The sequence below is a fragment of the Tiliqua scincoides genome, chromosome 9 (genome assembly GCF_035046505.1).
Source record: "Tiliqua scincoides isolate rTilSci1 chromosome 9, rTilSci1.hap2, whole genome shotgun sequence".
NCBI classification, from domain to species: domain Eukaryota; kingdom Metazoa; phylum Chordata; class Lepidosauria; order Squamata; family Scincidae; genus Tiliqua; species Tiliqua scincoides.
This window is the reverse complement of record NC_089829.1, coordinates 4,422,454-4,448,067: the sequence shown is the minus strand read 5'-3', so window position 1 is coordinate 4,448,067 and position 25,614 is coordinate 4,422,454. Positions and strand designations below refer to the sequence as shown.

The 25,614-nt window shown below is 47.5% G+C and overlaps 1 protein-coding gene and 1 long non-coding RNA gene across 2 annotated transcripts in view; one reads left to right on the top strand and one right to left on the bottom strand.

Annotated features, from left to right (window-relative positions):
* Positions 1-1,544: 1,544 nt before the first annotated feature.
* Positions 1,545-4,861, bottom strand: LOC136660260 (uncharacterized). Its single transcript, XR_010794894.1, has 3 exons — positions 4,741-4,861; positions 2,920-3,055; positions 1,545-1,942 (listed from the first exon to the last, which is right to left on the bottom strand). It is a non-coding gene; the product is annotated as an uncharacterized lncRNA (long non-coding RNA).
* A 120-nt stretch (positions 4,862-4,981) lies between these two features.
* NMNAT1 (nicotinamide nucleotide adenylyltransferase 1) overlaps positions 4,982-25,614 on the top strand; it is a 61,785-nt gene continuing 41,152 nt past the window's right edge. Inside the window, exon 1 of the mRNA XM_066637384.1 lies at positions 4,982-5,027. The gene's annotated coding sequence lies outside the window, so the exon portion shown is untranslated. The remainder of the gene's footprint in view (positions 5,028-25,614) is intronic.

The following is a 25,614-nucleotide window of genomic DNA, read 5'->3' as shown; positions in this document are numbered from 1 at the left end:
GATCCCAAGCATAGAACTGGCCTTCTTCAGTGCCGCCGCACATTGGGTTGACACTTTCATCAACTTGTCCACCACCACCCCAAGATCTCTCTCCTGATCTGTCACAGACAGCTCAGAACCCATTAGCCTATATGTGAAGTTTTGATTTTTTGCTCCAATGTGCATGACTTTACACTTACTGACATTGAAACACATCTGCCATTTTGCTGCCCATTCTGCCAGTTTGGAGAGATCCTTCTGGAGCTCCTCACAAACACTTCTGGTCTTCACCACTTGGAAAAGTTTGGTGTTGCCTGCAAACTTAGCCACCTCACTGCTCAACTCTGTCTCCAGGTCATTTATTAAGTGGTTGAAGAGCACTGGTCCCAGGACAGATCCTTGGGACACACCGCTTTTCACCTCTCTCCACTGTGAAAATTGCCCATTGACACCCACTCTCTGTTTCCTGGTCTTCAACCAGGTCTCAATCCAGGAGAGAACCTGCCCTCTAATTCCCTGACTGTGGAGTTTTTTCAGTAGCCTTTGGTGAGGGCCTTCTGAAAGTCCAGGTATACAATGTCCAGGGGTTCTCCCGCATCCACATGCCTGTTGACCTTTCCAAAGAATTCTAAAAGGTTTGTGAGGCGAGACTTACCCTTACAGAAGCCAGGCTGATTCTCTCTCGTCTATGTTCCCCATTGCCTGTTGGGGACAAAGGTTCAGAATCCTGCCTAGCTGTTCAGCAAGCTACCAAGTGCTCATTGAGGTCTAGTAACTTGAGAACTGAAGCTTTAATTGGAGAAAGCACTCAGTGCCTGCAAGGGACAGAATTAAGCCTAGAGAGTCTCAGTGTCCCTGGACTGAGGCACTGGCACATACAGGGTGGAGGCAGTACTACTGGACAGGGGGGCCTTGAGGGCTTTAGGGTTCGAGAACCAAGAACTCTGAGCACCCCAAACCCCCCTAAGTTTGCGACAAGGGCCCTGCACCAACGAGGTCGATGATGAGCCAGTGTGACCTTCATTCAGCAATGGAGAAGGCCAGGCCTACAAAAGAAGGTTCACTCTGTTTGTTTGTTTCTACTTGGAAGGAAACTATTTCATGCCGCCCCAGAAACACGAGAGAAGAATGGCAGCCTGCAGCCAAGAACACTCCAGGCTACCAAAGGAGGCCAGAGACGGGGCCCCTTGCTGCTGCCGCTGACCGCTTTCCTTGTCATCCCGACCCACAAAGTTAAATTGCTGCAAAAGTCTCCCAACGGGGCAGCCATTGTTCACCAATCAAAACCTGGCTACACAATGGCCTCCATTCATGCCCAGAGCAGACCAGGCAGGGCGAGAGACTCTTGGTTTTCAGGCAGTTGCAAGCACAAGGTTGCTATGTGACAAGCAAAACTGCACAACCTTTCCTTACTCCCCCCCCAAAAAGGTAAACAAATGCAACCAAGCTGCTGCAGAGAGCAAGACGCGTAGCTGTTGACACTCAACGGCTGCTCACCAGAGAGGTTTTCTTCCATCACAGGACAAGGTGAAAAAAGGAGAGAGAGAGAGAGAGAGAGAGAGAGAGAGAGAGAGAGAGAATCTTTTACTAGAGAAATTCTAATTCAAAGACATGAATGAGGAAGACACCTGACACAAACCTGCTTCCATCCAAGAAGAGGACAATCCCAATACATCAACTATGGACTCTGTGTGTTGAAAAAGTACCACTTAGTGTCTATGCCTCAGCACCAAAGGTGCTGAGTTTGCAAAAGTGCACTTTTTGCGCAGGCTGGGCCTGTTCAGATGAGGAGCATTACAAAAATTTGTAAGAAACACACAAAACAACAACACGGTTAGAAAAAAAACAAAACGCCCAACACAGTCGAAGAAGGCAGACTGAAGTGCCCCACAGAAGGAAGACCTTCATTGCTGTGATTTTTCCACTTCAAAATTTGCCAGAGCGAAGACTTTATCCCCAGAGCCTGGAATGAAGCACACACACACAAAGGTCAAAAACAGCAGAGGCTTAGAGCACCTCACCTGAAAAGAAAAGAGGTATATATTTGAGCTTAGAAAGAAAGAGAAAAGATGGGGGACTCAGTGCCTGGAGGCTTCAGCTGGCCCCAGTATTGCAGCAAGAGTTCAAGTGGGGGCATCTGGCTCCTATCCTGTCTCCTCTTTATCGGCCACCAGTGTGCCAATACTTCCAGGCTCAGTTAAAGGTGTTGGTTACCTTCAAAGCCTGTATGGTGTGAGATCACAATAAAGAACCGTCTCTCTCCATTTGAATTGGCTCACTCACTTTGTCCAACACGGAGGGCCCTGCTCCATGTCTCCCCCTTCTCTGTGGCTTGTCCAATGGTGCCACCTCTCTTCCTTCAAACCCCTCCCCAAAACCCACCTTTTACACAACTCCCAGTAGTTTATTTTCCATAACTAAAACCAAGTACACATTACTAAGGATAACGGAGTTGCAGCAAAAACAAGAGTCTTGCAACACCTTAAAAATGAATTTATTTCAGCATAAGCTTGCATGACGTACCACAAAATAATAAAACACATGCACAGGCCTAATAAAGATTCAATTTCTTGAATCTCATCAAATGGATTCCACTTCATAACTGCATGTATTAAATGCTGACAGAAAGCAATTAGTTTCCAAGGTGCTACAAGAGTCTTTAGTTTAAAAAACCAAAGTCTGTTCTTCCCCCCCACTCACCCTATTCCCAAACCTTCCCCTTTGTCTTTTTCTAAACAGACAAAGGTCTCAACAGCACAATCCTAGGCATACCTACTCAGAGGTGAGCCCAATTATTTCTATAGGACTTACTCTGAGGTAAGTGTGTACAGACTGCATCCTAAGACTTTTGCAATCCACTTTTCATTCTGTTTGAGGCTGCACTCTGGACTGCTCCATAATTTCAGACACACTGCTGCAAGAAGCCACCCACATACTTACCAGCTGCATCCCGCTAAGCTCATCCACCAAAGTCATGTTTCCAGACATGATCTTCTTCAGGGAATCACTGAACTTGCTCAGCTGCTCCAGAGTCTCATTCTTGGTTTCTTCATACTCACCCGCATCCAGTTCATCTCTGAAAGAGAGCCAACAGTAGGATTCAGATGACAAAGCCCAGCATGACTCTGTCCCCATCACCTGTTTCTTACCCAAAGTAATCCACATGATGTTGACCATGATCCTGCAAGGAAGCCAGTTCAACACTGGACTAAAAGAGAAAACTTAAAAGACTAAAAAACAGGCCACCCAGGTGCAGTACAACTCCCACTGTTCAAAGCAGCATGATGAAAAACACAATACCAGCATCATAATGACATTCTTAATGTCATCAGGAAAAAGCTGCCCACAGTGAGCAAAAAGCAGCACAATGTATCATCCCCACTAATCTTTTAAGATGATTTTAAAGGAATTCTAGAAAAAGGCCAACATTCAAAAAGTTGTTTATTTAGGATGATCCTGAGCATGGCACTATAAGTTGTACAAGAAAGCAGGTCTCTGCCTCAAAGACCTTAGGCAGGGCCTCTGAGAGGAATTGTATCAGGGGGTACAAAGTTTCTTTTGGGTCCCTTCCCAAAGAGGGAGGGGTTAAAACAGAGTGGGGGATGGCAAGGGGGTGGGCAGAATGGGGGCAAAACAAGCAGGGGGAAAGTAGCAACAGCCAGAATAGCCATTCTTTGGAGCCCAGGTCTACCAGTCCTGCCAATGCAGAGCTCAGGACTACCTGCCTGCCCAGTGCTGGCAGCTAGATACAGTAATATGGGAAACCAAACATACTCCAAAGTCTCTCTAAAATCTTTCAAATATAGAAAATCATTGCAGGAGAAGAGGATCATTGTATTTAGGCTCACACTAGAATGGAAAGTGACCTGTGTGCACCAAAACATGCTTCTGCAGCAGCTGCAGTCCTGCAGCTGTGTCACTGAGCTCCTCTACACTCCTTCATGGTAAGTGGATCCACAAGACAAAGAACTACTGTAGCAGGTCAGTTTCCTCCCAGGTGTGAATACAAGTTAAGGAATGTATGCATTTCTGGGCCTGGTGTGTATAGCTTGTGGCAGTAGTTGCTGCCATGTGCCCACAGTAATGCCCTCAGCATCATGCGCAGGCAGGACATTCAGGCAAGATAGGAAAATGTAAGATCCCAGGACATTTCTGGGCCCTGTATGCTTTCGCAGGGTGCACAGACAAATTACATGTTTTCTTTTATCTGTCCTGCCTCTCCCAACACTCAATTTTAGCAGATGTCTCCTGGTTCTGGTGTTATGTGAGAGGGAAAATAACATCTCTCCACCCACTCTATCCATTACCATCTGATCTCTGAAGCTAAGCAGGGTCAGGCCTGGTTAGTACTTGGATGGGAGGCCACCTGGGAATACCGGGTGCTGTAGGGTTATACCATAGTCTTTCCAGACTGAAGGTTGCCAACCAACCACTACATCCTGTGGCAAGCAGTTCCACAGACTAATTACACGCTGGGTCCAGAAATATTTTGTGTTGTCTGTCCTGACTCTCCCAACACTCAATTTTGGAGGCTGTCCCCTGGTTCTGGTGTTGTGTGAGGGGAAAAGAACCTCCCTCTGCCCACTGCTCCCATCACCACATCCTGTGGCAGGGAGTTCCACAGACTAGCTACATGCTGGAGCTTCCCACGCCCACCATGGCTTGTCACCTGCTCCAGTTGACCAGATGTGGGGCCTCTGAGGGTCGACCCCCGACCACCCCAATGACCCCTTCCTGCCCCACCACGGCCACGCCCCTTACGCAGCACTCCTCCTCCTCGGCCGCCGCCCTCCGTATCACATACTCTCCCCGAACCAGGAGCGGCTTCCGCGGCAGAGCCTGCGACCCCTCCCCACTTCCGCTTTCGGGCGGTGGGGGGCCTCTTCGGGAACGGACCGGCAGCCGCTTCCGGTGCCCGCGACCAATAGAAAGGCGCGCTGTGGGCACGGCTGTGAAAAGTCCCCCCGAACGCCAGGCTCGCCGCCTTCAGTTCCGCCCTCAAGCAACGGAGCCTCTACTGGTCGAAGACGCAACAGAGTCTGCAGAGGGTAAGAGTCTTGGGGGAGAGGTGAGTCAGGCCCCCTTGCGGGGGAGGTCTTTTTAAAGGGGGGGCTTAACCTGCCGCCAGTGTGCCAGTCTACCCAGTGTTTCTCAAACTGTGGGTCATGAGCGCATTTCAGGTGGGTCCCCATTCATGTGAATGTGTATTGGGCTTGATGCTCCCCTGGCCTGTGCCTGCATTTGGGGGAATGTGATGCACCTGTACTTTCAACAAGCCCCCATGTATATGCTTCTGACAGTGACAGTCAAAAGATAGGGCTTCCTCCTGGTAAATGTGTGCAGGATTGCAGCCTGGGAGTGTGAAACAGCTTCCTGCTGGATGATGTTACTTTGGTCATGACATCACTTCCTGTGGGTCCTGACAGATCAGGGATGTGTGTGGGTGGGGAGGCAGGTGAGGCAGTTCATAGTGTGGGCACCTTGCACGGCGGCGGTGCTTTTCAAAGGACTCTGGTGGGGAGGCATTGCCTCACTTGCCTCCCCACCACTTCTGAGTGCTTGAGCACCTCCCACAGCAGCAGCGTTTTTCGAAGGACTCCGGTGAGGAGGCTCTGCCTCTCCTGCCTCCTCACCCACTGCACGTCCCTGTGACAGATTCTCATTCTAAAAAGTGGGTCTTGGTGCTAAAAGTTTGAGAACCACTAGTCTACACTGATCTTACCTTCCTGCCTGTAAGAGGGTGAGGGCCCAGTCCTATCCAGCTTTCCAACACCGGTGCAACTGCAATGCAGCCCTGAGGTCTGGGAACTAATGTTCCCACACTTTGAGGAGGCCTCTATGACTGCCTTCCCACCACAGGGCGCAGTGCATGCCCCATTGGCACAGCTGCACTGGCACTAGAAAATTGGATAGGATTGGGCCCTGAGTCCAGTTAGAACCAAATATTGATGGGGCTATGGAGTGTGGGATAAACAAGTACAGAAGAACATAAGAAGAGCCCTGCTGGATCAGGCCAAAGGCCCATCTAGTCTAGCTTTCTTCAGCTCACAGTGGCCCACCAGATGCCTCAGGAAGCACAGAAGATCACAAGAGACCTTGCTGTTATGGCAAGAGTGTTTCTGAGCATGCACAGAGTGCACGCTCTCTCTTGATAGGCAGGCATCTTATCATTAAGAACCTGAGAAGAGCCCCGCTGTATCAGGCCCCAGGCCCATCTAGTCCAGCTTCCTGCATCTCACAGTGGCCCACCAGATGCCTCAGGGAGCATGAAAGACAACAAGAAACCTGTTGTCACTTCCCTGCACCTGACTTTCTATATACCCTCACATCCTCCAACAATGTCACCAGACTGCACTTGGGTTTAACGTGGACCACTTATTTAAACATAAAACTAAGCATGAAACCTACTGAACACACCCCTCCCTCGCCAGTCTGGGGTAGGCGAAAAGGAGTGAGCAACTGGTGGTCCGGAAAACAGATATGCACCCTCGTGCTGTAGTATTTATTTATTACAAAGATTTTTATCCTGCCTTTCCTCTGCCAGAGCAGATGCTCAAGGCGGCTTACAGTTTATATGAAAAAATACAATTTATAAAAACAATGAAAAAAACTCAAAAATAATAAATAAAGTTGGAGGAGGGCAAAACAGACATTCAAGGAACTGCTGTAGAGACACAGGAGGCGGACAGCCCATCAGGCAGACAAAACGAAAAAGTTTAGAGCCTTTAGCCAGACAAAACGAAAACGTTTAGTGCTGAAACACCACGAGGGAGGGGATAGATCTTAATTCCCCCAGTAGGGAGTTCCATAATTGTGGCGCCACCACTGAGAAGGCTCACTGTGCTGCCATCCCCCTAACTTGGGGGTTAGCTGATATTGCAGAACTTCAGTCTGGTTAACTAAGGATGTAAATTCAGGTGCCAATTTTCTATCACTGTTTTTCCGACTGAGAAAAGCTTCATGGGCTGAATTCTCTAAGTTACACTTTGGTTCTGTAAAGATGTAATGACCTTATAGATTGAAAAGCATCTGCTATACATCTCTGCTTCTGGGAGCAGTGGTTGGATATGCCATGTTTGGGGATTATCAGATCTCTGGAGCAGCTGACTAGCAAGTTACAGAGATAAATAAGTACAGAGGATATGCCTCTCTCTTGCAAGATGCAACTTTGAAAGCTGCTTCCTTCTCTGAGCTTAGCCCATAGCATGAAGAATGAAAAGGGTCTTTGGAACAGATCTAGGTGTGGTCTCCCAACTGTTTGGAACTTTATAAACTGAAACTAGGATCTTGCCTGGAAAACTCCAGAGTAGGGACAAGGCTTCCTGAGGCCCCAAGGGATCCCATAGAATTTGCGTAAAATCAGCATCATCGCTGTTGAGGAACCAAGGCTAGGGACTTCTTGAAAGGTCAGAGTAAGTAGGATGACTGGGGCGAGAACTCTGGAAAGCTTTATATAACCCCTTATCCACCTATGACTCTGTTTGATACCAAATCAGACCTTTTATCCATCTAGCCAGTATTGCCAACACTGACTGGCAGTGTCTCCCCAGGGTTTCATACCAGGGTTTTCCCCGCACTGCCTGGAGATCCTGTCAGAGATTAAACCAGGGACCTTCTGCATGCACAGCAGGTGACCCTGCCACAGAACTATAGATATTCCTGATGAAGCTGTCTTCTACCAAGCCTGACCCTTGGTCCATCTTGCTCAGTATTGTCAACCCACTGGCAGCAGCTTTCCAGGGCTTTGGACAGGGGTCTTTCCCTGCCAGGGATTGACCTTCTGCATGCAAAGTGTGTGCTCTGTTACTGAACTATGGAACCTTCTGATGAAGATAGGAAGCTGCCTTCTACTGGTTCATAGAGCTCAGTATTACCTATGCTGATTGGCAGCACCTAGCTCAGGAGTTTTCACCCTAACCAGAAGCAGCTCTCCAAGGTTTCCATCAGGATTTTTCTCCTGGAGATGGGGCTTTGGGTTGAGTATGGGACTTTCTGCATGCAGAGCAGGTGCTTGTCAAGATATAGCCCCGCTTAATGCATAGCACATTTACAGCTGTTATATTTGAGGGAAAGCAACCTGTGCATGAGTGCACATTTTGGTGCAAAAGACTGCACATCAGAACGCATCATGTGACTTCAAAATGGGCTACCAACATTTTCTTTGGCTGGCCTCAACCCTATGTTGCCTGGAAATCGTTGAGGTTAGCGACACTTTCTAGCACTGACATAAGGGCAATGCAGCTCCGAGATAAGGGAACAAATATTCCCTTCCTTTGAGGAGGCCTCCGTGGGTGACCCCCAACTGCAGGAGGCAGCACATGTCCCATGGGCACTGCTATGCCAGTGCTGGAAAGCACTGACATAAGGGGCTAGGATTGAGCCTTAATCTGTGTTTTCCTGTCCTGTGTCTGTGGGTGCACTGGCTTGAGAGCAAAGACTCTCCATTGTCTTTAAATTATTAAATTGAAATCCTAAGAACACTTTCCAGAGAGGAAGTCCCACTGTGCTCTGCAGGGCTTACCTCTGAGTAAATGTGCTTTGGTCTGCATGACATGTGTCCAGGCATATGCATGTTGTGGCTGGGAACTCAAACCTGAACTCAAGAAAATGATCTCAATCCACAGTTTTGATGAGAAATGCAGGTGCTTGTTCTGGAACAAATTCATCACATTTATTTAAATTCATCTGCCCCCTAAAACACAATACGGAGTTCTACCTTATTTTTAAGGCTTCCAGGATAGTCCAAACATCGGAGAAAGTTAAATTGAAAGCCAGAGTTCCAAAAAAGACAGTAGTGATTGTTTGTAGTGGATCACTAATGTTGTTAACTAACACCTTGTAACAATATGAATTACACAACAGGTAATTCTTAGCAAGAGACCTCTTACTGAGAATTTCTCTAGCGCTTCCACTAGCATATGTTGTTCAAATATTTCTGCATCCTTACAATGCTACAACTGGCCTAGTGGTCACCTATTGAACTTCCTCTCTGGGGTCTGCATCTGGGTCTCCTACCACCCAGTCCAAAAGCTCACAGTCTAGTCCAGGATCTCCAAATTTTTCAATACGAGAACCCCATTGTATGTTTTACACGTTTTCACAGGCTGAAAAAAAAAACTTTTATGAATGAATGGATGAAATTTAAATGAATGACTAAGGTTTACTTGGATCTTTTTTGCAATCAGCATGATATGATTCAGAACAAAAGAGAAATGTGACAATTACAAGGACATAATGCCGTACTTAAATTGAGAAATGATATATAATGAGTAAAAATGTCAAACATTAGTAAATGCTCTGACCAAAAAAAATGTTTCTGCAGACAGGATAAAATCTTATGTTGAGCCAGACATGGACCCCAAGCTGTAGTTTGGAGACCCTTGGTCTAGTCCAGGGGTGTCCAAACATTTTGGCAGGAGGGCCACACCATCTCTCGGATACTGTGTCGGGGGCTGGGGAAAAAAAGAATTAATTTCAAATTTGAATAAATTTACATAAATGAATTTATTAGAGGTGGAACTTATATGAATGAATGAAGGTCTTGTAGTAGCTTAAGGCCTATAAAAGGCCTTGCACAAAGCAAGGCCAGCCTTTACGTCACTGCCACTGCTGCATCACAGATGTGAAACAGCAAGCAGTGGGGGGAGCCCTCGTCCCACAGATCAGGTGAGAGGTCGAACAGTCATCCTCACACTGAGAGCAGTTGTGTTGGGCCAACAAGTCTCTGGAGGACCAGAGGCTCATTGGAGACTAGGGGCTCCCCAAGGGCTGGATTGGGACCCCCCAAGGGCCGCAAGTGGCCCCCGGGCCAGGGTTTGAGCACCCCTTGTCTAGTTTATCAGCTAGCTTCCTTTAACAACAGAATGGCAAAGGCCACTGTGTAACCAAGACTGAAGCATGTTCAGTCTGGCTGTGATGAAAAGGCTTAATTAGCACTGAATTGTAGCCCAAAGTAGCTTTTGGTCTGCCCAGACTAGGTCCTACTTCAACATGGAGGAACTGATATGGTGCAGTCCACTCCCACAACTCTGAATATTTCATCTTGGAATAAGTGTATCAAAGTTGTACGCACACACCCCACATGCAACTCTTATGCATTGAGAACTGGGTTACATACAGTTCTCACGTAGAAGAAGCCTTTGACACAAGGACACTTGGACATAGGCCAGTCTGTCACCTGAGCTCTGGTATAGTCACAGGAGAATGATGTACTGCAGAAGCACCTGAATATCTGAACTCTCCTTGAAGTAGTGGGGATATGTAGTGGAGCCTAGTGGGGATAAGCCTCGAATTCAGCTGCCTCTCTTTCCCTCCTGAAAATGGCCACAACTGTGTTCTGCTAGGGGGGCAGTGGGAATGCCTCATCCTCAACTGTCGCCTTTAAGGCAGAAAGGAGCGACTGACACTGCAAACTGAGACCAGCCCAGTCTTGGAAATCGGAGCTTTGGGCTTTAGCAGGACAAGCGTGGCTCCTTCTAGCTCCGATTCCATATCTGTTCCCATAGCAACTCTCTTCCAGTTGATTCTGCTGTATTTCAAGCTCCACCAAAAATTCGAAAAGCTTTTAGATGCTGTTTTGTGCAAAAAAAGAGGGAGCTTTTAGAAACCAGGGGTGGTGGAATGATCTACAAAAACTTGTGTGTTAGAAGTCGGGAGACTCCCAGAGTTAGCCCTTTGTAGAACCCCTAAAGCCCTGTGCTATTGACTCAAAGGCCCCCCAACGCGAGTACATATGAATAGTTAAAGGCTTTGGCTATCAATACCCCGGTTCTAAAGGTCCTCCTGCTGCAGCCGCAGCAGAGATCTGACAGTTTTCTCCACTGCAAAGACAGAGGCAGTTTAGCATGAGACCCATGGCAGGCAGAGACATTGCTGGAGGAATAGGGCTGCTGGATTTGGGGCCCACACTGTCGAGGGTCAGACGTGCCACAGGCAGCTGCATTCGGAGACCGGCTCGTAACAGATCCCGGTCTTTGCCTGCTTGTTCAGTATCAGGCCAGGAGAAACTATATTGGCAAGCCAGAATATTCCTAGGATGGAGAAGAAGGCTGAAAGAAACAAGGGGGCACTGTTAGAGGAGAGAATGGAACACCTGTGATTTCCTGTGTATTTATTTATTTACTACACTTATATCCCACCTTTCTACCTGAAAGTGTAGACATCTAGTGTGTATATTGAACATCTGGTGCCCTGTACAAAGTCTGGTGTTCTAAGAATCTCGGAAGATCACTTTTTAAGAAAGTTTCTAGTCCACATGATAGTATTATAAAAAGAAAAGACCTCCAACCAGTCTTGAAAACCTGCATGCACTTTCCTTTTTTCCAGCACCTTCGCTGCTTAAATATTTGTGCCTTCCCTGGTGCGCACGCACACACACATGCAGGCACACCACTTAATGGACATGGAATAAATGTTTTAAAGCAAAGCAAATCTGTACAATAAGTCTAGTTTGTATGAGAGGGCTTTAGTCTACCACTGGCCCTAGGAGAGGATGTCCTGCCTCCTGGGCAGAAGGTCTGGTCTAGAGGGTAGAGCCTCCGTTTGCCTGAAGATAACATCCGAAGGTCGCCAGTTCGAGGCCACCGGCACCATGAACGGCGAGACCTTGATGCAGCTGACAAGCCTAGCCGAGTTATGCTGAGTTATTCCACCTGCTCTTTGGCCGCTGTCAGCCTGTGTGGGAGGAAACTTGAGGCCAGAATGTGATACCAGATCATAAAAGATCCATCTGAAATGTTGTGGTTCTTGAAAGACAGAACCTTCTTCAATTGTAAAAATCCCTATAGGGATTTAGTATAGCCTGCCTATGTAAACCGCCTTGAATTAAAGTCTGAGGAGAAATCTGATGACCAAGAAAGGCGGTATATAAATACCTGTATTATTATTATTATTATTATTAGCCTTTTTCATGAACATATCCCCAGGGAGAAATCCGCCCCCCACCTCTAACAAAACAGGATCTTATCTTAAAGATTGGCAAAACCCTTCCTCTTAAAATTGCCACAGGACTCCTGGTTGGGTTTGCCATAAGTGACTGCTTATTTCAGGGCTTAATTTCTGCTATACAGAAATACACAGGACACTCTGAAGTTCAAACCGCAAAAGGCAGAATCTGACAAAAGTTGGTCGTGACCGAGCCTTTCCTGAGAGTGTCGAAATAAGCTGTTTGGCCACATATTTACTTGGAAGCCAGTCTCAAGGAGCTCAAATCAGGCTTACTCCCAAACAAGCATGAATAGGATTGTGTCTTAATTTTAACAATTTCTAACCCCCTTCATGACCAAGAAAGGTCATGTTATGTTGATCGGACATCCAAGAAAGATTCTGGCAAGACATGATGTTAACGCTTCTCCCCAGGTCTCTGGCATTTCTGAGTCACCACTGCTGGGGGGAGTCACCACTGCTGAAACGACCTTGTGATAAGCCCAAGGAATGTAGCCCCTCTGCTGGAAACCTGCTGCCAGAAGTCAACTGCCTCAGCTGCAGCTAACATACCCTGCAGGACCTAATAATAATAACTAGGTATTTATATACTGCCTTTCTGGTCATCGGATTACTCCTCTGACTTAATTCAAGGCGGTTTACAGAGGCAGGCGTTTCTAAATCCTTCGAGGGGATTTTTACAATCCTAGAGGTTCTCTCTTTCAAGAACCAACAACATTTCAGAATGGATCTTCCTGGTTTGGTCTCACTTCTGGCCTCCAGTTCTCCCAGGCAGGCTGACAAGCAGCTCCATCTCTCACATGGAGGGCAGCCAAGACGCTTCTTGCTCACACCAAGAGCAGGTGGAATCACTCAGCTAGCAGTGACCAGTGACCGAGCAGTGACTAATCGTGGCTCCATTGCATAGCTTTCAAGCCAAGGCCTGCTGATGGCATTTCGAGAAGCAGCCCTGGCCCTCCTCTCTCCCCCAGCCCTCAGCCCTGTATTCCCAGCTCAAGAGAATGGCCAGGGTTGGGCTCAGCGCAGGCTGCCAATGCTGGCACCTCCCTTCTCTCAGGGCATTTTCACACAAACCACAGGCCACAGTGCCAGATCTGGAGCGAAATGGGGATCGGCCTGGGCATGCCCCAAATTTTGGCAAGTGTGCTTTGCTCTAGCTAGCAAGAGGTGACGCAAAGGGAAATGATGGCACTCACCGGCCGAAGTTAAACTGCTCACCGACATAACCACCGAAAGGTAATACAGCTCAGGTGTGGTTTTGGCCTATGGGTGATGCAAACATATAAACAGCAGAGTAAACAGCTCTGTATACTTTTAGGATCATTCAGTCTTCCCTGTCTGTGATATGGAGATAACAGTCCTTCGGTTGTTGATCAAGATAATACATGTGGAGCACTTTGCACTCTCAGAAATGACTAAGAATTTTTATTAACTGCAGGCTTCCCCGGTATCCGTGGAGGATATGCTCCAGCCCCCCTCCCACAGGTACTGTAAACTGCAGAGAAGAGAGAACCCTATCTCTGCACACACCCCTTCTCTTTACAGTCATTCTAAGCAAGCATGTCTCTTCCTTATACCAAACACACTAAGCAGGCAAGCTTATAGGAAGACAAGCAGGCAGGCAGTCTGAATGCTAGAGAAGACTAAGAGCACAATCAGGCTGTTGTCCAGCCGCTGGAGCTCGATGCCCAGGGCGGGGCGGGGCAGGGGCATCTGTCACCGCAGCCATCAGCAGCCCCCCCTTGCTCAGCACCAGCGCCCAGGGAGGCATCGCACACACCCAAGACAGAGCAGGATGCGCATGAAACAGTGAGCTGTGTGTGCATGTGGGGGGGGGATGTCTGAGCAAGGGAGAAGCAGTCATTTGAAACAACTGAGTCCATCCCCTCTTTCCTTCTTGTTCCCCCCGTTCCTACTGTATATAAACTTCAAGCACTCAACTGGAAAGACCAACTTGCTAACCCCCTCCCCATCTCCCCACAGATGAAGCTGGGCAGGGTGCGGGAAGTGATCTTTTTAAAAAAATTGAAGAGAGAGAGGCAGCCTGCAGAAGGCTGTACCTTTGTTTCTCAAGCCATTGAAAGTGTTAAGTCCACCTCCTCTTTCCTTCTTGTTTCTGCCCCCTCCCCCTTATTGAATCCAAACTTTAAACTCTCTGTTGCAAAGCTGAGGCTTGCTAACCCCTCCCCATAATCATTCGCTGTGAGTGTGAGTGAGAGAGAGAGCGCTTGAAGGAGCAGGAGCACACATGTACTTAGAACAGTTAAGGCTACAATCCTATCCTCACTTTCATGGGAGTAAGCCCCATTGACTATTATGAATAATAGTGAATAATCCTATGCTTGAGAAATTATCTCTGAGTATTTTCTTGATCCTTACTAGGAATACATTAAATTTTGAAAGGGTCGGGAGAGAGAATAATTCCTTTAGGTGGAATAGGTGCTTTGATGGCTAATTCTTGTCTTGTTTCCAGTGGTCTTCCTTCACCTCACCTTCTTTCAATACTCAAAAGTGGAGATAACTGGACTAAATTGTGAGGTCAGAGCATGCTGAATTTCATAGCAAGAGACTGATAGTGTGTTAATGCTTCTTAATAATATATTTGAATTAATTGTAGAATATATTATTTAATTTTTATTTCATTGTATGGGACGTGCCAAAAATTTGTGGGCCTCGGGTGCCAAATGACCTTTGCATGCCACTGAGTCAGACACCCCCCCTAAGTTTAACCCTGACTTATCTGAAGGTCATAGAAAATTCCATGATTTATGGCTCAAAACCTGCCCTCGGCTGGTCTGTGAGGTCGACTTATGCTTGAGTGTCTTCGGTGATTCAGCAGAATCCTCTTGCTGTTGCAGCATCTTGCAGAAAGGAGTTCCCTTGCTCAACCATGGGTTGCTCAACTTGCAGCCTTTTCTCCAGCCCAACCACATTGCCAAGCAGTGTTTTGCCTGGCACCAAGTCCCAAGCTGTTGAGGACAAATGTTTCTACGTTTGTTACACACCATCCATCCTATTAGAACTGCTTTCTGCTTGCAACAGGGCCACTTTTGAGGCAAGCAGGTGGAAGCGGCTGCCTTGAAGAAACCAGAAAGTCCACATCAGGGATGGTAACAAGATTTGCAGGTGTCCCAATAGGGTGGAAATCCATGAAACAAGCGTATGTGTCACTCTCCAGTTCAGAGGCTGAGTATGGTGCCCTGTCTGAACTGTGCACAGAGTTAGTCTGGTACAAACAATTGTTAAAGGATCTGGGCCTAGACAGTGAACAGCCAATCACTGTGTATGAAGATAGCCACACGTGCATGACCATGGCCACATCAGACAAAGTTAAGGCCAGAACAAAACATGTTGGCATACGTTACGCTAACGTGAAGAATGCAGCGAAGGGAGGACTGCTAGAATTAAAATATTGTCCTTCAGAATTGATGGTGGCAGATGCAATGACCAAACCATTGGGAACTATCAAGCACTATGACACGGTGAACAAGCTGGGAATGAAACATATGTAAAATGTAACTGTATGTGTATGTAAATGTGAAATGCTGTAAAGCCAGAATGTAAGCACTATCCAACCTGAAATTAGAAGGGGTGTTGTGATATATGCCCCAGGCCTATAGCGAATTTACAGGCTGGATAGGGCAAGGCTAGGCCCTGATGTCTTGGCCTAAATACCTGCAGTGTAGCCCTGCTGCATCATGGGATTGGCTGATGCAACAGGGCATAGCAGGGATGATGCAATACCATGTCACAAGACTATGAGTCATACTGTCACCAGATCATAGCCTGCTTCCCATTGGCCAGTGCCAGTATATATGTGAGCCTGTACAAGCCGCTGTGTGGGAGTTGTTATGTGGAATGTCTGCGGGAAGCTACGTCGGTGGAGCTGGTGATCGGAGATGGTGGAAAGTTCTGTCTTTGCTGGTTTGCTTTGCTGTGCTGCCTTGGCGCTGTACATATTGTACATACTTTCAGTAAAAGGACATCTGGTGGTGGAGCACTGCCGTGTCTGTGCCTCGTTATTTCCCAGGAGCAACCGCCTGACCTTGGGTCTCTGGAGCAGCGGTACCGTCTGCGTACTCAACAGCCTCCCTTTCAAAGCACCTCCGCCCAAGCTGCCTCCCTTTCAACTCCAAGCCTCCCCTTGCCTGCCGGTGGACTCCCTCACAAGGTCTCCATCACAAAAGTTTCTAGGGAGGTTCCACATGGCATCATTGACAGACCTGTCCCCCTTTATCCTCCTTTATACAAGCAAGCAGCCTCCAGCTCCTCTGGTGGGAGCACATTCTCACAATACATGTGGAGAGGTCCCTCCTGTGTGTACACCCTGCATCTCTCACTGTGGGATGCAGGGCGCTGAAGTAGACTCCCATCGTGGTCTGGCTCAGCAGGAGCCATCTGACGGTGTGAGGGTCTGGTCCCGCTTGGCTCCATTTTGGGAAATGGGCTTAACTCCTTGCCTGTGCCTAGGAACAGCCAAGAGTAGGCCCGGTCCTGAGCTTCTCCCTCCTCTTCCCCTGTCTCTCCCACTGCTGCCATGTGCAGCTTATTTATTTGTTCATTCCCCAGAAAATGCTCCTGCAGTAGCACCATCTGTGTTTTCACGTTTGCAAGAGACATTGTGACACTTTCTATTCTGATCCCCACCCCGCAGGCCAAGTAAGCAGAATGCAGAGATTCTAACTCTGCAACACAATGCACTCTCCATGAGTAAGGCCCAAGTTTGATTCCCAGCATTTGCACTTATGGATAAAATGGGTCTTGGGTAGTACGACTGGGAAAAGCTTCTGTGCCTTCAAGGGCAACAGAACAGGGTCAGTTGGGCCAGTAAAGCCACTCACACACTGACCCTGGGAGCAACTCCCCAATTCCATCAAGCCAAACTCCATCACAGTCGACTCTTAGGCCAGGGGTGCTCACACTTTTTTTGGCTCCAGAGCTACTTTGAAACCCAGCAAGGCCCGGAGATCTACCAGAGTTTTTTTACAATGTTCGCGCCATCATAACATATAACATTTATGTGTACAATGTATGTTGGTGTACCTTGCATAAGCGCATGAGCCAATATTGCACAACACAACATAATTAACTATAAACATTTTTTGTGATTACTTGAGTTTACTTTGATGACTTGCACTGAAGTGAATCAGCCAAGTCTGGACAGCAGCTGCTGACAGCCAGCCTCAAGCTCACTTCCAAATGTTCATCAGTCATGGTGGAAGGGTACTTGGACTTAATGATCTTCATGTAGGAAAAGGCTGACTCACATAAGTAAGTGGAGCCCTTCCTGCCTCAGGTGCTCTTATATCCCTGAGGGCCCTATTGCCTTCAAGTGGCTGCAGCTGTGCAGCACACTCTGCTGGATGCCCAGGCCTTACCCTTAAAGGGGCCACTGCTGACACCACATCTACCTCCTCACCAGATCTTCCTCGATTCCAATACAAGTGGGGGGGAGCAGATCTCTATACAGACCAGTGCAAAAACAAGGGAAAGGTGTGGGGGAGGGAAGATCTCTATATAGACATCACAGCAAGACTAGTGCAAAACCCCTTGCACACAGAACCAACAGATGGAAGTGGGGGGGGGGCAGATCTCCATACATACCAGTGCAAAAACAGAGGAAAGGTAAGTCATCCCCAGGAGAGTCAACGGGGCTCACTCCCAGGGATGCATGGACAGGAGGGAAGCCTGCCAGCGGCTCCAGGTCTACTCATGAGTCAGCCCCAGTAGAGTCAACAGGGCTCACTCCCAGGGATGCGTCACTCCCAGGGAGCTCACTCCCTTTGTGGGGCTCACTCCCAGGGATGCGTGGACGGGAGAGAAGCCTGTGATCCACTCATTTTGCCTCGCAATTGACTGGTAGATCACGATCGACTTATTGAGCACCCCTGTCTTAGGCAGATGGGCTTGGACCAGGCACTTGTAGGAGAGCCCCTCTAAGAGAGCAGGAGGAATATACAGGAGGAGGTGGTCCCCCAGTTAACCTGCTCACAACTGTAGAGGGCCTTGAAGGTTGATACCAACAGCAGGTATTGCCTGGTCATCATATCTGAAACTTGTCAGCTCTGGTGAGGTTGTGTAGTCCTGGTCACAAAATCTTAAGGAGGGGCACAAGCTCTGCAGACTCCATAATACACAATACAGGGGATTTGGCATGCCGAAGATGGAATCTGTGGGTCTACGCATGTCTTTGGCCTCTCTTGGTGGAAGGCAGCCCAACTCTCTCCATTCCACTGTTCTTCCCCAGCAAGGAAGTTCACTTATCAGGAGGCTCTCCTGTTTTTGCATGTCCACTGAGGGGTTGTGCCCCTTGCCCCAGAGGAGGATTTGCAGGTCCGTTTTGTTCAGGATGAGCCTGGCTCCCCTCCATCTCTATTCTTGCAGAGGGTTCTGCTGCCATCCTTCAAGATTATGTTTGTATTAGAAACGCCTGGAAATTGTACAAGAAAGTTGTGCTTTTCTAACATTTATGCACTTGGCTTCGGCTGGTTTTATTAGCTGAATCCTGTCATTGTGCAGATTTGAGACTCTGGTTCAGTCATCATAATATTGGTTTACAAAAGCTATTGGCAATACAGGGGTTAAAGAAAAAGTTAACACCAAAAACTGGGGTTTGGCCATTCCCAAGAGAGTCATCATAGCTGGCCTGTGACGCCTCTTAAGGAAGCTCAACGGGTCTGGAGATCTCTTGGTGACTCCAATACTCCTCCCCCACCTCTGACCATTCTCCATTGGGAGCATTCTTTTAGGGATCATTGCAAACTGTGGGGTCTTGGCTGGGTCCTGAGCTGCAGTTATGCTTGGACAAAACATCTTTGCCCATTTTCAAGGGGGAAACAGTGGCAGGTAGAGGGTGCTTAACCCCTTCTCTTACCTTCACTAGCATACCCTTGCATCTGGTTGGGATTTCAGGTATGTTTCTTCTACTTCAGCACACCTGCAATTCTGGGGGACGGGACACAAGCACATGGGTGGTGGAAGTTACAGAGGTAAACGTGTGCAAGAACGGAAGAGTCAAGCAACCCATTTCCAACCTCAGCTCATTCGCTGCCACTCCCTGCCAGTTGGAAACTGAGATAACTGAGAGCTGGTGCCAGGATAGTAGTTGAGCAACTCCACTGTGAACCAGAACTTCCCTGGTTCAAATCTCATCTCTACCATATCGGCCTTAGATAAGCCACTCCCTTTTAGCCTCAGTCTACCTCATCTGCAATACCGGGATAAATAATACTCATTCTGTAGGAATTGTAAGGATAACAGCAAGATAATTCTTGTGAAGGACTTTGCACACACAACATAAATGCTACATAAACGTCAAATAATTCCAGTCCCTAATCCGCAATCCCAGTCTCAGAGCTGACTCCAAAAATCCACAACTGCGGATATGAGCAACGGGATATTCAAGAGGTGAACAAATGCAGGACTGCTCGATTCCCTTCCTGGAGTGGAAAAACCAGTTCAGCGTTGCATTCCCAGGTGTGCTTTTCTTCCTGTTTTCTCTTATTACAACCAAAATCGGACAGAATATTTACCTGCGAACTTTGGAGTCCTGCAGGACTCTTCATTAGGCAGCAAAAGAACAGCAATGCAAGGGGGCAACATTGCAGGATCTCAATAGGCTGTGGCTTGTAAAGCCCAACAAGGCCAGGTGCCAAGAGGATACTACAATTACTCTGGCAGTGGTGGAAGGCAAAAGTGGTGGAAGGCAAAAGTCCCCTCTGTGCAAAATGCCTGACTCTCGGCAATGAGTCAACACGACCTCAGTACTGCCAGAACCAGCCAGAGATTTTCAACCAGTCTGTGCTATGACACTTTGGTGTGCCATGAATGGTTCACAGGTGTGCTGTTGGAGTTTAGGGGAGAGTTATTTATTATTATGGCCATTGGGGGATGTGAGCCCCAGGCCAGCAGTGCCATGTGCCTTGTCAACTGTCAAAAAATCTATGGTGTGCCTTGACAATTCAGCGCCTTGAGATGAAAATTGCTGAGCCAAAGGAAGAGCCCTGAGAAGTGACTGACAACCCGAACTGGGGCTGCTGAGGAGAAGGTGACCGCCATTTTCTGATGGGGCCAAAGGCATGTCCCACAACCCCCCTCTCACCTTGCAGGGTTGGAGAGGCCTTGCTACATAGTCCAGGGCATCAGAAAGGTATCTGTGGAAGGGGAGGCGACTTGCAGTCTGGAAATATCCGTCCCCTGAGCTAGGAGTGCAGAGAGGGGGCAGAAGACACTCTGCACATGCTCTGGGGTGGGAATAATACACAAGTGGATAGTAGACTTTAAATTAGCAGTGCATGATTTTTACAGCCTTGATTCTCTGGACTGAAGTTGAATAAACCCAAACACTTTCTCACACACTGTCCCTAATTTAGAGAGGCAGTTTACAACCAGTATGGTGTACAAACTACAACCCACGGACCACATTCAGCCCCCCACAAGATTTAATTCATCCCACAGCAACTTAATATTTAACTTGTCGGGAAAACAAGTTGTCGCAAAACCAGAAGTGGAGTGCAATCGCTCTACTTTCCCTTCAGACCAGCTGGGGAACATAAGAACATAAGAACATAAGAACAGCCCCACTGGATCAGGCCATAGGCCCATCTAGTCCAGCTTCCTGTATCTCACAGCGGCCTACCAAATGCCCCAGGGAGCACACCAGATAACAAGAGACCTCATCCTGGTGCTCTCCCCTACATCTGGCATTCTGACTTAACCCATTCCTAAAATCAGGAGGTTGCGCATACACATCATGGCTTGTACCCCATAATGGATTTTTCCTCCAGAAACTCGTCCAATCCCCTTTTAAAGGCGTCTAGGCTAGACGCCAGCACCACATCCTGTGGCAAGGAGTTCCACAGACTGACCACGCGCTGAGTAAAGAAATATTTTCTTTTGTCTGTCCTAACCCGCCCAACACTCAATTTTAGTGGATGTCCCCTGGTTCTGGTATTATGTGAGAGTGTAAAGAGCATCTCCCTATCCACTCTGTCCATCCCCTGCATAATTTTGTATGTCTCAATCATGTCCCCCCTCAAGCGTCTCTTTTCTAGGCTGAAGAGGCCCAAACGCCGTAGCCTTTCCTCATAAGGAAGGTGCCCCAGCCCCGTAATCATCTTAGTCGCTCTCTTTTGCACCTTTTCCATTTCCACTATGTCTTTTTTGAGATGCGGCGACCAGAACTGGACACAATACTCCAGGTGTGGCCTTACCATCGATTTGTACAACGGCATTATAATACTAACCGTTTTGTTCTCAATACCCTTCCTAATGATCCCAAGCATAGAATTGGCCTTCTTCACTGCCGCCGCACATTGGGTCGACACTTTCATCGACCTGTCCACCACCACCCCAAGATCTCTCTCCTGATCTGTCACAGACAGCTCAGAACCCATCAGCCTATATCTAAAGTCTTGATTTTTTGCCCCAATGTGCATGACTTTACACTTACTGACATTGAAGCGCATCTGCCATTTTGCTGCCCATTCTGCCAGTCTGGAGAGATCCTTCTGGAGCTCCTCACAGGTGCTCATGCAGGGCTCCCCGCACCCCGGGAAGGCTGCTGCAGGGACTGTTGAGTGCATCCCAGTCCCTGCCACCCCGTTAGCCCCTTAAGGGGGCAGAGGCCAGGGCCCTCAGGCTGGGGCGTCACGATGCCCCAGTCTGAATTCCACTGGGCTAAACTAATATAAGTTATTATCTATTTATGTAACACTATTCAGTATACACAGATTGAGAGGATAGGGTCCCTTGTCCAAGGGGTCAGGTAACAGTCTCTAGAAAATGACAAGGATATGTTGCAGAGGGAAAGGGAGTCAAAAGTAAAAGAAGATGAGACTGTTGCAATAGTTAGGCAGGAGGCTTAATTATAGGGGGCCGTAGGAAGCTGCCTAAATCTGAGTCAGCCCTTTTAGTCCAGGGTTCTCTACGGTGCCTGGCAGTGGCTATGCATCTTTCCCAGCCCTGTGGGGAGATGCTGCCATGGATCAAACCTGGGCCTTCTGCATGCAAAGCAGGTGCTCCATCCCTGAGCTACAACTGCATCCTCTGCAGATCCAGCCCATACCATGCAGCACAGGGTGTGATGCCAAAAGCCTCACTAGGAAAGTAGGGCTTGACCATGGAAGTGTCATGAGAAGACTGACAAAAATGGCAGGTCATTCTGTTGGTCTATTAGAGAAAAAATGTTTCGGTCTGGTAATACCTTTGTCAGGACAAAAATGTGTCATGTGGAGTTTCCATTTTTGAAATAAATGTGTTGCTGAATGTCATAAATTGATGACGTGAATCCTCAATTATTCATACTGAGAACCATATTGGGGTCGGGTAGGAGAAAGGACAGGTCATGTGGCAACCTAAGCACAGGCCCATAGTCAGGATCCTAGAGGTGGGTGGGTGACTATTTTTTAAGGGTGGGTAATTATGTTGTGTATATATACTGGTGTGCAAAATTAAAGGATAAATATGGAGAAGCATCAAGGACCCACAAATGCAAGGGTGGGCAAATCCACCCTAGCCACCCTCTAGCTATGGTCCTGCCTCAGCAGTGAAATGTGGAGAGCACTGAGCAGAAAAGGTCTAGGAGGGTTCCACTTCCAGGCAACCACAGTGAAATTGACAAGTAGGCAGGTAGCGGGAGAGAAATTGGCTGTGTGCTTTTTGTCCCTCCAACAGCAGGTGGCATGGGAAAGAAAGGCAGAGGCTACTCTCTGGACAATTGGAAAAATTGCTCGTTTTCCTCTGATTGTACTTTTTCTCAGCTGCAAGGCTACCCCAGAGGATCACACTGCCCAAGTGGGGTTCAAGTTACATTTGCTTTATCCTTCATCCTGAATTTCTTCCCTACAAGCCACAGCAACTAATGGGGCTGCATTTCCCGCTTTGTACTTTCAGTCCCAAAATGACATCAAAGCAAGATTCCACTGATATCTACAACCCATGTCACTTAATGAAGACCTTAACATGAAAGCCTGCAAGAAAAAGCAAAAGCAAGCTGCAGACAGGAAGTGGAAGGGTGCAAATATGCTGGGATCTGAGACCATCACTGACACGTACACAGCAAGCAGCAGGCGGTAATGGTGATTAATTATTGACAAAAAGAACCTGCACGCATCCATGCAGGCAGGGGAAAAGAAGGTGCGGAAACATCACTCTGGGAGCCTTCCGCTGGAGTCGTGTTAATTAACGCGGTATGTGAAGCAGAGAGAAATATCCAAAGCCATTTGATGCTCCTGTGAGGTGGGGGACCTGCAATTAAGGCAGCTGTTTACCCTTTGTAACTGACCGAGATGGCTTTTGAAGGAATGACAGGCTCAATGCAATTTTTAAGAACACACCATATGCTCTGCCTTGTCCTCATTTGGCCGATCAGTTGTTCAACTGTTTAGGGGCAGGACCTTGGGAATTCCACGTGCTCCAGCATTCAACCCATACAGAAAATGACACTTACCAGAAATGGCAAGATGTGTGCTTTAGTGGTTTGCATGCAACGGCAGCCCTCAAACCCATAAAAAGCATAAAAAGGATGGAACCAAATTCAGAGGTCAGAGGCCTGTGTCAAGACTCTCACAGTGCAATCACATGCATGGTTACTTGGAAGGAAGGTTCCATGTGTTTAATGGGGCACGCACACCACTATACTCAATCACTGCTCCACCCTTGGGTAAGCAGTAGAAATCTGGTCATATAGTGAGGCTTTGGGGATATGTACACCACTATCCTGAGCTCATTGGAGATAGAGCAGTATACAAATCTGAAAAATAAATAAATTAGTAGTGTTAACATTATGCTGTTCCATTTTTTCCCCCATGTGTTTTCTGATGCTACCACATATTTTAATTGTGTTTTCCTGTTTTGTGTTATCTTTTGTGAGTCAATCTGGGGACGCTTGTACATAAATATGCTTAGGTTTAAAAACCCACAAACCTGAGAATCAAGAGCCCCCTTTTATTATTTTGCTATTATCAATACACATATTCTCCCATTAACCCTTGGGGAGTGGGGGATAAGAATAGGCCCTCAGTTTGGCTGTACTTGTCCTAAGAGGTGACTAAACAGCCACCGGGTAGATGGGACTCGATAGCCTGGGAAGGCAGCTCTTCTGAGAGAAGGAAAACTCTGATCCCAAACCTCCATTGCCTTGTGGCTACATCCAGTTATGGAAAAGGCTTCAGGAGTCAACCTTGAGGCAAAATCCAGAGCTGGAGTCCCTGAGGCAGTTCACGGCTGAACACAGTCACTTCTGGCAACTCCTGCAACGCCGCTGGAACCAACCGTATTGGCTTCTGCCTTTCCATTGGACCATTTCAGCGACATGGAGAGGGGGGATTTGCTGCATGGGTAACAGTCTGTCCTCCATATCTACTTTACCCAGGCTTTGCGCACTGGAGAGGACACTGTTTCAGAACCATTATTCAGAGCGTAATACCATAGTCTTCCGAAACTGAAGGATGCCAACAAGGATTCTCCCGTTGTGATAGATAAATCTACATCTCAGATTTTCACAATCCTTTAGTACAATCAGTAAATCAGAGAACAAAGCAAGGAGGTTGAGATTTTGCTCACCAGATTAGTTCATTTGAAGGACAGGCTTCCATTTATTGTATATATGGGCTGCTTTTCTGCCCAGTCTGTTTCATTATCAGGTACTATTTGGACAATCTCCAGCAACAGGCAGTATATAAGTAGTGAGAAAACAGGGGTTAAAGAATGGTAGGCCCATATGAACAAGCATATTCCTTTGACTGCATAAATTGCATTGCCATGGTCTGAACACTGGAATGTTATGAGCTAGAAGAGGAAAGGGCCAGTGCGCAGGGAGCACCAGGATAGCAAAGGAGGAAGTAAACACTCCTCAGGGAGGCAAGGGGACATAGTTCGGTTGCAGAGCACCTACTTTCCACGCAGGACGTTCCAGATCCAATTCTCGACACCCCCAGGCAGGGCAGAGAAAACTGTCTATCTAGCACCAGAGAGCCTCTACCAGTCTGCATCAACAGTACTGAGCAAGAGGGACTAAAGGTCTGATTCAGTATATGGTGGTTTTCTATGAACCGAAGACTGCAAGGAACAATGGGGCACCAGGTGAAAAGGGATGGAGAATGACTCACCAGCTGCCATTCCAAAGGCTTGGTCATCCAGGGGTTTGCAATGGAAACAGCCAATAAGATCCAAAGGCCTGTTTTGTTGACAACGGCCTTACCCAGCTCAAGAACCTGCTTTCGTTTCTGCATCCCTAACTAAAGTCCCCCCAAATCTATGGATCAGCACGTTCGCTCAGCACGCTTGTCGTATCAGGAAGTAGAATTTTAACAGCTTTTGGAAATTATGCACCATTAGCTGCTTTGAGTATTAATTTTTTTCAACTGTACATCCTCTATGTTAAAACAAAACATTTTCTTTCTTACCTATCTAATTTGTTGAGAGTGCTGTTAAAGAATAAAGGTCCAATCCTATCCAATTTTCCAGCACCACTGCAATTCAGCCCCAAGGTAAGGGAACAAATGTTCCCATACCTTAAGGAGGCCTCTGTGACTGCTGTCCCACCACAAGATGCAGTGCACAGCTGTACTGGCACTGAAAAATTGGATAGGATTGGGCTCTGAGTCATTAAAGTGGTAGAGCCTGCAACTTTGTGAGACCCCTTCCAACTCCCCCTGCTTTCTGCATCCTCCTCTAAAGTGGAGCTTTTAA